This window comes from Pomacea canaliculata, linkage group LG10, assembly GCF_003073045.1.
Source record: "Pomacea canaliculata isolate SZHN2017 linkage group LG10, ASM307304v1, whole genome shotgun sequence".
NCBI classification, from domain to species: Eukaryota; Metazoa; Mollusca; class Gastropoda; order Architaenioglossa; family Ampullariidae; genus Pomacea; species Pomacea canaliculata.
Genome location: NC_037599.1, coordinates 23,237,989 through 23,253,653, shown reverse-complemented (window position 1 = coordinate 23,253,653; position 15,665 = coordinate 23,237,989). Strand labels below are relative to the sequence as shown.

At 44.8% G+C, this 15,665-nt stretch overlaps 1 protein-coding gene across 6 annotated transcripts in view; it reads right to left on the bottom strand.

The window, feature by feature from the left end:
- LOC112573313 (interleukin-6 receptor subunit beta-like) overlaps positions 1 to 15,665 on the bottom strand; it is an 82,551-nt gene that overhangs the window by 34,016 nt on the left and 32,870 nt on the right. Inside the window, exon 1 of one of the 6 annotated variants that reach the window (XM_025253549.1) lies at positions 233 to 354. The exons of the other annotated variants lie outside the window; for them this stretch is intronic. The gene's annotated coding sequence lies outside the window, so the exon portion shown is untranslated. Of the gene's footprint in view, positions 1 to 232; positions 355 to 15,665 lie in introns of those variants that run through there. 6 annotated transcript variants of the gene reach the window in all.

Here is a 15,665-nt window from a genome sequence, read left to right as displayed (position 1 = left end):
TTGTAACACTATACTTACTAGCTATATCTGGGTGACACATGATGCTAGGAATGTCGCTGAAGAACTTAAAAGTTTGTAGACACTGTAAGACAAGACTTCAGACGCAAAAACACCCCAACCTCCCCCTCCCTCTCTTCCACCCCTATCTCCTTTATGAGTCAAAGGTACAGAACTATTTTCTGATGTCCATAAATAATGTCTGGCTTCAGGATAATGAGATACGAATTCATACCCTCTGCTGATTAGAATCAATACGCCGACCGGACCAGACGATGACCCGTCAGTACAGCATCCACAACGGCCGCCGCACCCGCAGACACCACAGATGTCTGATGGAAACTCCTGGCAGAAACACTGTCGACATTCGGCACTGATCTCGTTGTCACACAAACTAATAGGAGGCAAGAACACTTCCTGTAGACTCGCTGTCTGATTGGTCAACAACCCAGCTATTCACGCGGTCTTTATCGATGGCTTTCCTGCGCTAATCATGTTTGTCTACAGAGTGTGCGTGCCGGTCGCCAAGCAACTAAAGCATTGCGCAAACATAAACAATCTTCTTCAAAAATTTCCCTCCAGCACGTGGGACAGTTCTTTCCTCTTGCGGCTTGATGGCTGTTCTTTCATCGTAAACAGGATGCCAGACCTGGGTCTCTCCAGCAGAACTGAGCTTATATTGTAAACGGGATGCCAGGGGGAGGGATGTCCAGCAAACTGAGGGTACTTTGGCAGTTTATAAAGGTGGCAGATGCCTTACATAACCTTTTCGTTTAATTTTCCATATACTGACGATAAAATTGTCGCTGTTAACTGAAAACCAGTAATATGATGAAAAATATTATTACAAGTTGTCGCTGTTACATTATTGAACCTTACAGTTTTATCAACTGTGGTAGATAGCCGACAGACAACTTAAAAGATTGTGTTTTCAATAAACTTAGAATTAGATCGTTTGTAACGGTGGCGGTCCGTAAAGTGCCAACAGTATCTACATTATTCTACAGTTTTCCATGGATGTAATAGTCGACAGAGCCCCCCAAATGGTCTGCCCACAATCATCTTTTCAAGACTGACCTCGCAAAGCTCGACATTTCAATGGCAACAATTCCGTGCGTTTCGTCGCAATGGACATCTGATCCGTCTATAATGTATCAAAATGAGAATCTGTCTGGTAAATACCAATCATCGGGAGTCAGTCCTCCCGCCTGCTCACCATCTGTGTGGCCATCAACTGCGACTCTTTTCGGTCACCGATGCGGAGGACCACGGTTAGGACAAACCTAATTGTCTGTATCGCTCTTGCTGCTGGGTTTATACAGTCTGTAACCTCCACCCCAATTCCGATAGATATTCCTCCTTCAAGACATGGGCAGGAGCAGGCTCCGGTCCCATCAATACCAAGCCGATATAGACCGCTGGCACGAGCAGATATCTTTCACTTTGGTTCGCACTTAATGGACGTTTCCAGAAGTTTGGGAGAACATTTCCTGTAACACATTTAAATCAAACTGCGCAAAGTTCTCCCCTGTAGAGTTGCATGTCCAGTGTAAAATAAATAAATAAATCCCTGACTATATGCCGTGCGATATAACACCGATTACTGGGGAACATTACACTCTTGAGGAGCTATTGACCAATCAGAAAACAGACATACACTTGCTGCCAAACACTGGCTGTTGCCGTAGCCTGCTGCATCGTCCAGTTTCAAAGCATTAATGAGGCCGCTCCATTAAATCTTTTTTGGAATAATCTTGGAGAAGAATCATTGAATTTCAAAAGAAATGTAACGATATTCTTGATGGATAAAAAAAAGCCGATTAACGAAACATATTTTGTGAGTTCAAAGTCATTCTGTCAAAGTCGATGGTGTCCAAAGACTTTAATTCCTTTCACCACAAAATATACATTTTCAGTTGCAATAATTCTGAAGATTTAGTAATGGTTCAGACAATTTTTTGGCCCACAATATTTAGCCTGCTTTCAGTGCGAGACGAAATTCTTAACTTAATATACCCGCACGTGCACACAGACGCGAGTATATACCCAATGCACGCACGTCTACACAGAGGTTTCAGAGACTTTTCTTGTTGCATTTGATTGCTTCCGGCCATGTCTGTGATCTTTTCCTCTCTCTCACCATGTCTTCATCCATCACAACCTTTGAAAAATTTTAAACTCGCCCTATTTATCACAGCAACTAAAGCCCCTTCCTGCGGAAGTAACTTCCGCTGGTTTTTGTTTATTTATTATAATTCAAGGCCAATTCAGAAACCCTCACTCCCTCCTCGTTATATTTTACAAACAGCCAAGCTGAAAACTTTGCAGAAGTGCAAGAATTGTGGGTTTAAAGTCAACTACTACCAATATTTAAGACTCCACTGAAGTCCCCAAAAAAATAATACTGGCGACTGTTCAAGTCTAAATTTCAGAAAGGTGTAACAGTACCTATGTTGTACCTTAAAAACATCAATGCATGATATCCCAAGGTACTTAAAAAAATGGTGGCTGATTTGCTGCCTTCCTTGTCCTCAACTGGATGGCTGCGGAGATTTAAAAAAAATGAAAGTTGGCAACATCCGCTTCTGTTACACCTTGGCTTGCATTGGTAGTGTGCGGGCAATATGTGGGCAGTTTGTGGGCAAAGTATGGAAAATGTGTGGGCAGTGTGTGGATGGTGTGCGGGCAATATGTGGGCAGTGGGCGGACAGTGTGTGGGCAGTGTGTGGGCAAAGTATGGAAAGTGTGTGGGCAATGTGTGGAAAGTATGTGGGCAAAGTATGGAAAGTGTGTGGGCAGTGTGTGGATGGTGTGCGGGCCGCGAAGGCCAATGAAGGGACCGCGCAAGATGGCAGCAGCCACTGGTCCTCTCCCAGCCTTGCCGTGTACAGACCCACACACCCTCTCCAGCTGACAGCCGCATCGATCCCAGGATGCTGCTAGTTGTTTATATGGTAGCTGGCAAAGGAAAGACGGGAGGGAGAGGTAGAAAAAAAGTAGTAAAAAGCAAAAGGAAGCAAAACTCAAGAAAAATAAGCTCTGGAGCATCTGGCGGCGCCAGCGACCAGACGGCAGTCGCGTTGTCGTTGACGACCTCGGCGACGCGCCGGCAGAGGACGCACCAGTAAGCCGCTTCCGCTCAAAGAACAAATCAGTAAATATACATGAAGTCTGGGTAGGTGACAGACGACACCGACGTGCAGCGCCAACCACCAGGACCAGCGGCACTGACCCGCGGCTCATCAACAGTCATTAAAGGGAGATTACTGTTGCGTGGGAAGACCAGCACAGACAGGCGCAAGAACTCGGGGTATGTGGGTGGGTGTGGGGTGGGGTAGCTGGCGTCCACAGCTGTAAGCGAGAAGGCAAACAGGAAAGTTATTAACAATTGCTGAGCCCTCGGACCAACACGACGAGGCCGAAGTGTAAACTGCACACTCAGCACTTTTACCAAAACAATATCAACGACCGTTTCTGAAGCAAAAATCGGGTGGGTTTTGGAACTATTTTATCAACTCTTATGCGGACATAGCTTGTCTTGAGACGAAAATAGTCCCTGGCAAGCTGTGAGTCGGCATTCTGTCGCGTCGTAAGTAAGGCGGTTAATCCATGTCGCCCCAAAATAAGCTTCTCTCGACAACATCTACACATACTTCATCTATCAGACACTGAAATAAGCCCTCCGTCAACCTTGCCCAGTGACAGGAGGATTGCCATGGCCGTGTTTAAAGAGAGAAAACAACTTCTGGAATCCAGCCCATATCTGAAATAAACTTTCTAGCCAACACGAGTCGCTGTAAGCACACAGCAGGCCGAACTAAAATATCCGGGGTGCCAAATTGATCCCTGGGTAGCAGTTTGGGGATCAACCGCTTTAGTGCACGATTTCTCATACGCATCGAATTGTTCTGGCATAGCTGCCGAAAGGCATCAACCAAACCACAAATTTAAATTATGTTTAGAAGCAGGGGCGGCCTTAGAAACATCCGGGATAGGCAGCGAGCCAGTGAAAAAGGTGGAGGTTCTGAAACAGAGACCCCTTGTAGTCATTAAAATTTGTGGGAGCACGGGTTTGTAGAAATAAAACCAGGTTTCGACTATTTCTGGCTCCTGCTCCAGTTCCCAGTCCCGTTTACAACTCTAAAGGGGGGACTTTGCAGACAGGAGTGATTGAAGGAGGAAAAGTCTCAACACCGACTTGTCGAGTACAAAAGCTCGCGGAGCTTTGCTCGCTTTTCTACAGCAGGACTTTGAAGAAAACCTTTACACTCGCAGCGAAGGCATCGACAGACTATCGATCACTCTCATCCCCCATCTTGGCTACTTCGCTACCCCCAACTCTCCCCAATTGCCCTTCCGCATCAACGACTCTGTTAATTATCTGCCCGGTAAGCTCTTTTGTCAACGGAATGAGGTCCTTTGTCGGCGCCAGCTCGCTGACGTAGCTAACGGTAGCTCACGTGGTCTGAATGGACGTCTCGGCGCGCCATCAGCGCCAGCCATGCGGGCTTCTCATTGGCCCACGATTGTCCACCGAAGAACAAGGTCATCAGCTAAATATCTTGCCGAAAGCAAATGCAAATCGGGGTGCTGCCGGGGGCTTAGCTGGCTTGTGACAAGGTGTGATTGGCCAACTCGCCCTCGTGGCACACTGGCAAGCCAAAATGTCCTCGTGTGTCTGAACTACTGGATCCATGCGGAGAACCCTCGCTTAGAGGTTTGTTAGGGTGACTAGAATTCTCTACATGTGTGGGGTTGGTTGTTTGTTTGCTTGCTTTTTTTTTTTTTTTTTGTCTCCCGCATGCAGCATTCCCACAAGCCAGCACGGCGAAGGGATACTCAAGCTGTTCGTGACTGTGTGAAGTCTTTGTGTGCGAGGGCGAAAACTTAAGCCGGATAAATGCAACCATAAATCAAGAAAAGCGTTTTAACCAAGATCGATGCCACAATCTTTTCAAAGGCAAGCACCGAGCTTAGGAACTGGTAACAGCAGCGACATCTCAAAGGCAACGAAAGCTGGTAATGGAGGTCGTTTAGTCCGCGATCCTCAGGGAAACCATTAAAACATCACAGAAAGTACCTCTAGAACACGAAGGAAATGTTTGTGTGTGTGAAAAGGGGAAATCCGTGTGATGTTTCCGATTTTACGGGACATAGGGACCACACAACGAAGGCATACCGCAGATAAAAAATTTCTATGGTGAACACAAAAAGATGTTTACTTTGAAATTATTGTAAGGGTGTAATTATTATAAGTAAAATAAATAATATCATGGTGGGTGTTGTAGTAGGTGAATGTGGTTGAAAATTTTCATACACACATGCTTTGAGACATATTACAGATATATCTTGTAGATAAAACTTGTAATGTTTTCATAGGAAACAATCACACACAATCCTACACTGCTTGTTTCTGTTTCACACAGCGAGGAGACATGTTTGTGCGAGTTTCTACAACCTCCAAAGCGATTGTCGAGCATGCAGTGTCATGTTTGTCCTGACAGAAAAGTCACCAGCAGCAGCAGCAGCAGCATCAACAACAGCCATAAAACAGAATACATTGACACAGCTTGGTCTGGACATGGCTACATGCCACGGGAGGTCAACTCAAACAATAACACATTCAAGCCACCTTTGCCAAAGTCGTAAAAGTCTTTTTTTTTTTTTAATGCGGTCCCTGTTTTTCTGTCGAAAATGCAGACAAATATGGGATGAGGACTGTCAGATGAAAACGGATAGAGAGGACAGTGTGGCGTGGGAAAATACAAGTATTCTGTCAGGCGATTAGCAATTAAGGGACTGAAACCCCGCAGGGACCACGTGCATCAAAGATCGTAAAGCGGCGAAATTTCTCGTGGGCACTAAGCTCTCTGCCTCTGAATATTCATAGCTGGCCGACTTTCGTTTTATTTATTTTTTAATGGATTTAGCACCGAGCTGTAGATCGTTGCACACTGCTCCTACTTGCTGTGTGCTTTGCGAGGCGACAAAATAATGTGATTATGGTTCGCATTCCGGTCCGCGGTGCCAGCACGCCAATGAGGTTCTGGTGTGAATCACCTGAAAGTCTTTCAAAGACACGCGTCCATCAGTTGCGGGTAGACAACTCACCAGGGACCCGCCAGACGGCGCTTTATACCCGTCTACTCGCTGCAATGCTGCAAAAGCCTCTTTTGGCCGGCGCAGAACTATGTTTCACGTCCAAACTGAAAAACCTTCATGAATATTTGATAAGTGGACTTTTCCACACTGGGACCCGGATTTGCCATGGCCTTTGTAAGATGAGTCGTATGTTGCGAGGGAAGTTCCCAGAGAGATTATTAAGTTTTGGCATGATTGAATGTCACTCAATTATCCAATCTGGAGTCAGGGAAAGATGAGACGAATGGTTCTGTTATCCGCTTCCTTTTTTAAGGGCGGAACTGAACTAAATATGTCTGTTTTCAACAGGCTATAGATATAAGTTACAGAAAAAAATAAAATGAATAAAAACTTGGCATTAAAACGTACTTTTGAAATGTCAATGACAGTGATACTAAAAAAAAAATGTTTCTCCAACTGTAACGACTAATCGCAACTTCCAATGATTTATAAAGTGCGGTTTCATCATGGGGATTAAATTCACGAATAGTCACAGGTTGCCAGACTGTGAGGTCGTTACGATTGTCTTGTAAAGGAGGAACTCTTTCTTGTGCGCAGCAGCTGTGCGCCGGCTGATGTAGACACGTGCGTGTCTTAAAGCGCCCACACATACACATACAGCAAAATATAGTATTTGCTCTAGCATGTGTGTGAGAGGATGGGGAGAAGGTGCGAGGGTTTATATTTCAATCAATTTTACTGATATTCCATTTACTGGGGCCAAGTAGTTCAAGGACAAGGTTTTGCGATGCTGGAGATGTACAGGGAGCGAGGACGAGGGTGGGGCAGCCGCTAATGTCTGTTTATAAAACACAAACGGACTCATTTGCGTGTAGACACTCCACTGGGAATCGAACAGTCGTCTTCTTTCCCCCAGCATTTCCTCTCCCGGTCTCGAGAGCGGGCGAGTAAAGTGCGCCAAAGCCGCCATGAAGCCTCCCCGTTGCCCCAAGGGAACGTAACTCGTCATAAGTGTGACCTCGGCGTTTCCATCAAAATCAATGAGTATTCGCCCCGCTTAAAACTGCGGCTACCCCTCACCCACCCGACACCCCTCTCTCCCAACACCACCACACCACCACACCTCAAACCGAGGCTCTCATTCTTTGAAAGCCAGCGGCAATATATCGACATTGTCGTGTCCACCCTCTTTCCCCTTAAATCCGATTCATGTCAAGGGAGGTAAATTATCGGCGCATTTGTAAACCCATCGCACGGCGTCGTTCAGCAAATGGAAAGATAAGCCTGCAATAGTCTCAAGTACCGTTTCTGATTGGAGGAGTCTATCATGTGACATGTGCGGATAAGACGGATTCCAAACGACGACTGTTTTCCGAGCTGCAAATTAGTAATCCACAGCCTCGGGAACTGACTCCCTGGTCCTCAGAACTATTTCCCTTGGTGTTCAATGGAAGGACCAACACCACGCATGCGTAGGGAAGTGGAACTTCCGCTTACTGGGAACATCTGGTTTAAAGATGTAACCGTGTGGGCGAGACACCCGTAACCTTTCACTGAGCTCGTCAGTTCGCTTCTCTGATGAGACTTTCATCGCCTGAGGTCATTACAAATTTTCTCCGCCAATAAAATAGTCTCGTGCTGTGGCGAGAGCGGTAAGATGATGGATGTTTGATCCTAAAATTAGCAAGTTGAGATTCTTACTCAATCTTTTTCCTAAAGAAAAATTGTGTTCGGTGTAGATAAAACCCCATAAAGGAATCTTTCCATCTTCCCCAATTTTGTTATGGGCGGAAGTGACGTAAGAAAAGGGCAATAACTACGCGGGTTCTGAGAGGTTTGAGCCCCAGATTCAGCCAGGGATATCTCACACACGTAGGGCAGGCGCGTGGATCAGTTCATCGAAGAAAGAGGGTGAGATGTTCCTTCGAAATTTTTGAGAGAGTGCCTGTCCAGCCATAACACCGCCATTTATCATGCAACGGAATATCAGACGCTCGGTAAATCTGTTACACTCGTCCCTGGACACCGGTGCTTCCTTCCACATGATGGGGACCCGTGTATCAACACAGCCTAGTTCCCTGCATGCTCTCCCCTTGTCATGATGGCGATGCATGGCGTCTGCGGCCGCGCGGTGTCCGGTGTGACCCCACAGGATCATCGACGCCTCCCCGGGGTCAGCGCATATGTCTGACAGCATCTTCTTGTTGCGAGAAAAAGTAGATCACTCCTCGTGTCCACCATTAAGTGATTGCGCCCTTTCCATGCAACCGTTGCTGACAAGCATTACAAATATGCGGGTGTGTATTTTGGGGAGAATAAAGTTACCAACGAAATTGGAAAATATTCACAGGACTTGTTTTCTTTTTGTCTGAAGGCGCGCGAGATACAGAGGTGTATGTTTAGTTTTGTTCTCATTGACCTTTCATTGATAATTTCACAGATCCATTATTATTGCATGTAACCTGTGAAGCAGTACCCTGCCGACCCACACCTTCAAACACAAAATTACAGGGATATATTCTAGCAATTAACAATAAAAGATACATTTTTATTTTTATTCTGCTTTGCAGTTTACTTTTTTTAACAACCACACCTCTCTCCAGAGCAAAATCACTCTTTGCCCATTTTTCTTTCGACTTCTGCATGCCTACACATGGACATCTTTCATTGATAATGCTTCCTGAAACATCATCATCACTGGCCGCATACATATAAAAATCATTAAACACAACTTAGATGAAAGGTCGGCAACGGATTGATTTTTGCCTAACATGGTGACCACCAAGGTGTCACTTCCTGTTAAGACAATGAATACTGTGTGAAGGTTCCTCTAAACACACAGACTAACTACCCGAGATTCCAGTTCTCACCGAGCTTCACGAGAGCTGACTGCCACTTGCCATTAGCTTCAGGACAAGGCGCCGGCTTGTCGCTACACACCAATCGATGGCTCGGTGACCCTGGAGGGGTGAGAGGATGAATTGCAGAAGACAGAACAGCGGGCATGAGAAGGCCAACGAAGAGAACGAAGATCAGAATGAGACAGAAGAACAAATAATGAGGTGGAGATGAGAAATGGGGGGAGAGCGAGCTCCCAGCGGAAAGCTGGACACAATCAGGCATCAGTACCGAGAGGGTTAATTCCACCCCTGTGGTAATTGACCCTTTCACTGCTGTCTTCATGGCGAGCAGCTCATGCGTGTCGTGGAGAAGGAGCTGTTCCTGTCTGGAGATCATGGCTTGAAACATCTTGAGAATCAAAACGAGCACTTCCAGTTCCCCTCCATCAGTCTCCCTCCCTCGCAAGGGGGAAAAAATCACTCGTCAAGCCTCATTTCCTGTTTTCGTATATTAGCTGCAACTCTGCTTTTCAAAGCATCATGGGCTTTTTCTTACTACCTCGTGTACGATGCTGTTGAAATTAGTGAAGTGTTATGGCAGTGTGTGAAAATATTTTTACTCATGGTGCTTCAATACAATGCTGTTTTTTCCCAACTAAAGTGACTGTAATATGTTTTTTTAAATAAACCACGACAACCAGAATGAACATAAAACGGATATATACACAGGAAAGCAATGACTAGATATGATTGATGTCTGCCTGAACTTCGCTCTGATATGCTTTAAACACAAAATATAACAGAAATAGGAGATAAGTATTCATTGACTATATCGGCGATGTACATCAAAGATTCAAGTCGAAGGGAAACATTCGATTCCCATGGAGTCTGTCAGACGAAAACTTATTCGTTGATTCAGGAAGGACCGCCAGTTTCCTCGAAGCAAAATAATGTGTATTTCTTCGTTATTTCTAACAGACAGCTATGGCGATAATTTTGTTGTCCATGATGCAAATAGTAGCAAACGATGTATGCCTCATTATGATAATGGCAGTAATGACAAGTTCAAGCTGCTGCAGCTGTGCGCCCTACAACAACCACCACTTCCACGGTTCAGGAGGAGTAGGCGATGGGAGCGATGGCGACAAATATTTACAATTAAGATAAAAAGCAAGAGAAGACAGCAGGCTGGGCCTAAGTGATAGATATTGACATTTTGAACTATTTTTGCTAAAAACCGGATAGCAAAGGAACCATTTGCTTACAATTCTGTTTAAAATACGGCTTTCCAGCAGGTCCTTCCAGCTCTTTCGCGAAAGAAACCAAACTCATCCAAATGTGTGATGTAGAAAGGTACAATTAGAATAGAAAGACATTCTCTTTTATACCAATCTTCTTTTGTTTGCTCAACTATTTTCCCACTTCACCTAAGATTTGAAATTATACTGCACGACCTTCCATCCATATACCTGGATAATTTCCCATCCGACCTCACGAGACCGACATTCAACTCTTGCCCTGAAATTCTTCAAGTACATCTACTTGACAATAACACATGTGGCCTCCTTGTACCGCCCTCGAACAACTGTGTTTAAGATGCGATTGTTTTTCAACCCGAAACTGTTAATATAAAAGATTCAAACGTATCTATCATTTAAGGACAACTTTTCCATTTCACTTGCCCTTCACTTAAAAACATTTAAAGACAATGTTTGATGTCCGTGGGAAGGGATGAAGTCTAACGACTGAAGTTAAAGCCTACGAGTTTAAATTGTAAAGTTTTCCCATGAGAATTAATGACATTTATTTTGAGCCCCAAAGTGGTGGATCAATGTCATCATGATCTTCGGTTACAAAGACCTTGACTAAAACTAGCCAATGAGTTTAAACCACGAAGCACGAGGACAGAATTGCCTGCATGTTGCATTAAATTGCACATCGATGAATCTTGTTGGGCGCTGGCTGCACGAGGCTCAAGTTCTGAGCTCACATTCCCTCGCTAACCTGCATGTTTCTACCCTGTCCCCCTCGCCTGCTTCTTTCTCTGTCCAACTATCAATCACCTCGTCCTCTTCTCGACGAAACGTAATCCATTCCGTTTTCTCTCCCACCGCCTGCTGAACACAATCCATTCCACTCCGTCCTTTCAAACAATCAATAAACCTTTCTGCAGCCTTTTAGAGAAACATTCCGCGCATAATACCCCATTCTCCCAAAACCGCGAAAAAAAGCTCCACTTCGTCCATGTCCTGTTAAGAGGTACAACCCTTCCCATCCTTTTTCTCTAAACGAATTTAACATCAATCCCATGCTCTTCCTATTCACCAGAACCATGCCAAGCGATGCCTGGGTGCCTTCCAATGAAGCACTCCAAGAAATATTACCAGAACCCCTATTCTCTGCTGCCAAAGAGTTGACCTCGTTTTCTTTTGATCAAACACTTGATCCCGATAAAAAAAAAAAAAAAGTTCAGTTCATTACCGATTGTAGCCTGAATCTTTTCGAGATCATCATCTCTGAAATCACTTCAACAAGGTTAGGTTGCACAATTTAATAACAGTTCATGAGATGAATCGCAATCTATGCAGGGTATTAGCACTGTAACCTACTTACCCAGATCGCATGTTGGCCGAGAAATAAAAATGAATTATAATCGAATGCTGTAGTGTTCCTTTCCCTGAAAGTCGCCACTCGTCCGGCACTTGCTTCTTTTTCCTCGGTACAATAACCCTCGAAGGCAACAAAAGACCTTTTTTTTCTTCCTCGAAACAATCCATCTATTCCACCCAGCTTCCCCCTGCCCGGGAAACAATCCATCCTCCCACTGCAGAAGACAATCGATGGCAAGGGTCGAGCGGGTGCATTTAAATGCTATCATCTGTCTTCAATCTCCGTGGACCTGGCTCCGTCTCTCCAGGAGTAGCCCGCCATGGCCCGAGATTAAGCCGCCGTCCATGCTCGGCGCATGACAATGGCCAGAGACTAACATGGCCAAGTCCGATAAGCCCGACAACAGCCTGAGGATGCCGCCATGCTTAGCTCCCAGCATCCCTCAGCCGCGAGTGCGGGACAACGACATCAACCTGGTGTCAGACGAATCCGACATCCACTTCCGGGACAAAAATCTTGACATCGTTTGATACTTTTTGTTTCAAAGGGAGAGAGAGAGATCGAGCAGGATCAGGAAACTGTTGGTGGCTGGAGGACAGGAGCACATGTGGTGTGGCATGAGAGCTGCTATTTAATGTCAGACACTGCGCTTCTGGAATTCTTTGCGTCACGTGACGAACGAGCACAAAACTCGTTTACAGGCCCTTCTGGGCTGCACGTGCAATGCACAGGACTATGGGACTTATTAAACGAGTCGTGCAACTCCTTTCCTTCCGGCCTGCCTTGCAGACGAGGGTAAAAGCCGACTCGCACAGGGGGGAGCAACTCTCACGGCCCCGCAAACAGCCACAGCTCGGATCTTTAAACTATGAATGCTAGTAATAATCTCCCCTTCTCCGTTTGAAGCTCTGCATCAAATATTTCATTATTTGCACCCCCAAAGACCCAGTTCTACCTTAAAAAGAACCTTAACCCTTAACCCAAGTATCCAGGCCCGTTATCAACACGTTAAACTGTCGATACCTGGCCATCATGGACACCAGCTCGTGTATGGCAATGCAATAGTCTTGATAACATGTATTTTCTAAGCTAGACACTTTCTGTCTTCTCATTAAGACAAGGATCTTCTTCCTCGCTCTTATCACACAACAATAATGTAAAAGGATGATACCAACCTAAAAGCAGTTCGCAAATCTTCTGATACCATCCATCTCAGTGAGAGAATGGCAGTGGTGATCTCCTAGACAACCTGACAACTGCCTCGTGAACATTCATTTCAAATAACCTCTCTAAAATAAACCTGTTCACATGAGGGAGTTAACTCTAACAGCACAACCATCTCCGATCCGTAATTTGTTCGGTATGTGCAAAACCAGATATAAACATGTAAACCAGCGGTTCTCAACCTTTTACATGTGGCGACCCCCCTGACGAACACCGGTACGTCCGCGACCCCCTTAGCCAGCTAGGTCGGTGGAAGAGCGGGGGGGGGGGGAGCCTTAGCTAACCTCGAACGCCGCGTCGAGGAAATCAACAACGGAAGAACAAAGTTCGTATCTGCAAGAAGTATAACTGTTAATGAAATTTTCTAAAGCAAATTCTGTGGTGCTAATAAATATTATTTTATTGGACACTCACTTTGATTAATGAGAAGGTTGAGCCTGCTTGCTGTTGCATAGAGAAGCGAACCTGTGTGCGATGTTCGTACCCACTGCTATTCGCAGCTCAGCCTCTGCGTCCACACGATTTCTGTATTTCGACTTCAGTGCTGCCAATGCTGAAAATCTTGCTCACAATATATGAAGTTGAAAATGCAGCAGAACTTTCATTGCTTTCTCAGAAAGGAGAGGATATTCACCGTTGACGCTAAACCAGAATGTTGGCACTGGTGTTGTGTGGAAGACCATTTCAGGATTGGTCACTCGAAAGGTCGATGAGCTGCTCTTCTTCCGTGGACAACCCGCTTGTGCTAGGATCAGCCAGAAATGGATTACGAATCCAATCGTATTAGTCAATCAATTTCAGCGAAGTAATGCTGAAACCTTTCTTGCAGTCCGCTTAGATGGGCAATAATTACATTCTTCACCTGATCAGTTGTCAGCCTTGCACTTACACAAGCACGGAAACATATCAAAAATATTTTCTTGGAGTATCTTCTGCGTCCACAACGAAATGTTTCGACGAAAGCATTCATCTTTGTCGGTTGTTTGTAATATGGTGGTGTCCTTCCTTGTCTGGTCATGCCTTCTGTCAGGGACCTAGAGTACTAGGGACTGAGCACGTGCGAATGAAAGGGTGTGAATGATGGACGTTTCCTGAATGCGTGCCTTTTAGATGTTTTAAAAAAAAGAGAGGTGTGACTGGAGAGGGAGAGGGGAGTCAGCGATGAGAGATTGGGGAAGAGAGAGGGCAAAAGGTGAGAGGAGGGAGATTGGAGGCTTAATTGTTGAGAGGGGGATTGTGTTTTGAGTTTGGAAGTGAGAAGTCACTGCATTGCCGAGACAGTGTACTTGAATAGGGAGAAGAGATTTGGAGTTTGATCACCCTCACCACTCGGTTACACAATGTAAACTAATTTCACTATACCAGTATAAGAAACTTTTTTAAAAAATGACCACCTTCGCGACCCCCTTGTAGGCACGTCGCGACCCCCCAGGGGGTCGCGCCCCACAGGTTGAGAACCGCTGATGTAAACAATCATTCGGTGCCAAACACGATTCGTCAGAACTATGAGATGGCGCCACGGGTCTTGCAGACAAGATGGCTCCAGGGTGTCCGCAATGCGGAGGAAAAAAGTGTCGACTGACCAGACATGTGCTACGAGAAAGCAGTTTGCCTGCTGATGTTCAATTTCCGGTGTCTGTGTATCTTTCAACTGTAGTGCGTGCTCGCCACTGTTTTAACGGCTCTTGCTGCAGACGGAGGATCCACCCTCCAACACTTGCAATGTAGACAGCGGCTAAAGGGAGCAAGTCTGGAGAGGAGGAGCAGGTTGGAGAGGTCCGCTTCTAGAGCCCTGAAGAGAGGAAGCAGGCGTCTGCTAGTCACCAGGGACTGATTATAAGGCTGCTGCATAAACAGTCCATTGTGCCCCTCCATACAACATTCAAGTCGGTTTCGAATTTGAAAAGACCAGCAACTACTTGAGCTGTCCCATCAGAAAGTCCAAACAGCCATCTTCACTTAATATAAATATTTTTAAAAAATATTTCTCTGTCTTTAGTTTTGCTTACAAGAAAAACTTTTTCTTTCTTGCAGTCTTGTTTTCCTTTTTTTTGGTTTATGGTTAGTAAGAAGACTATCCACTAGAAATACATAAATAATCGTCATTACAACACTTACAAGCATTTACTAAAACTACATAAAGTTAATTATGGATACCCGGAATAACAGTCTTCTCTACGGTATCCCAATACGGGTATCAACTGATATTTTACATTGCCAATTAACTCCACAGAACTACAAAAGAAAAACAATTAAACTGAGATTTTCGCTCGGTCCAACTAACTCCACAGAGCTAAATAATTAAACCTGTCGAGGTCTAAATAATTGAGTTTCAACTTAATTCAAAGACTGCCGTCCGTGGAAACGAACGGAAATGTCAAGTGTTTAAATTTTAACAAGGTGCAAACCTGTTTCGGGCGGTGCCATGGGTGGAAAATGGACAGAAAAATTATAGTTCTTAATCATCGAGTGCCAAAAGATTATTATTTAGTTTCCTTTTAGGAAGAGAATACTTACAGTGCTCACTTCTACTGGCACTTGTATCACTTCCATCGTATCCTACCACTGCCTACTACAAACTGAAACATCAATCAAAACATTTCCAAAAGCAGGTTGTAATCGAATTCACTGCCTCCGTGAAGTGAAAAAAGTTTACTCGAACTATAAATTATTACTTAAACCAATTGTCGAAACAGTTTTCTTAAACTTCCGTTCAATGAATGCGGCAGTGAATAAAATGTTAGAGAGAGAGAGAAGAAAGAAAAATCCAAAGGAAACATTTCAAAGGAAAGAATGGAAGGAAGTAACAAGAGTGAGAAAATTTAAGGGAAATGTCAGGACAGTGTTCATTAGAGGAGGAAAAAACTCACTTCACTCGCAGTCGTCCAAACG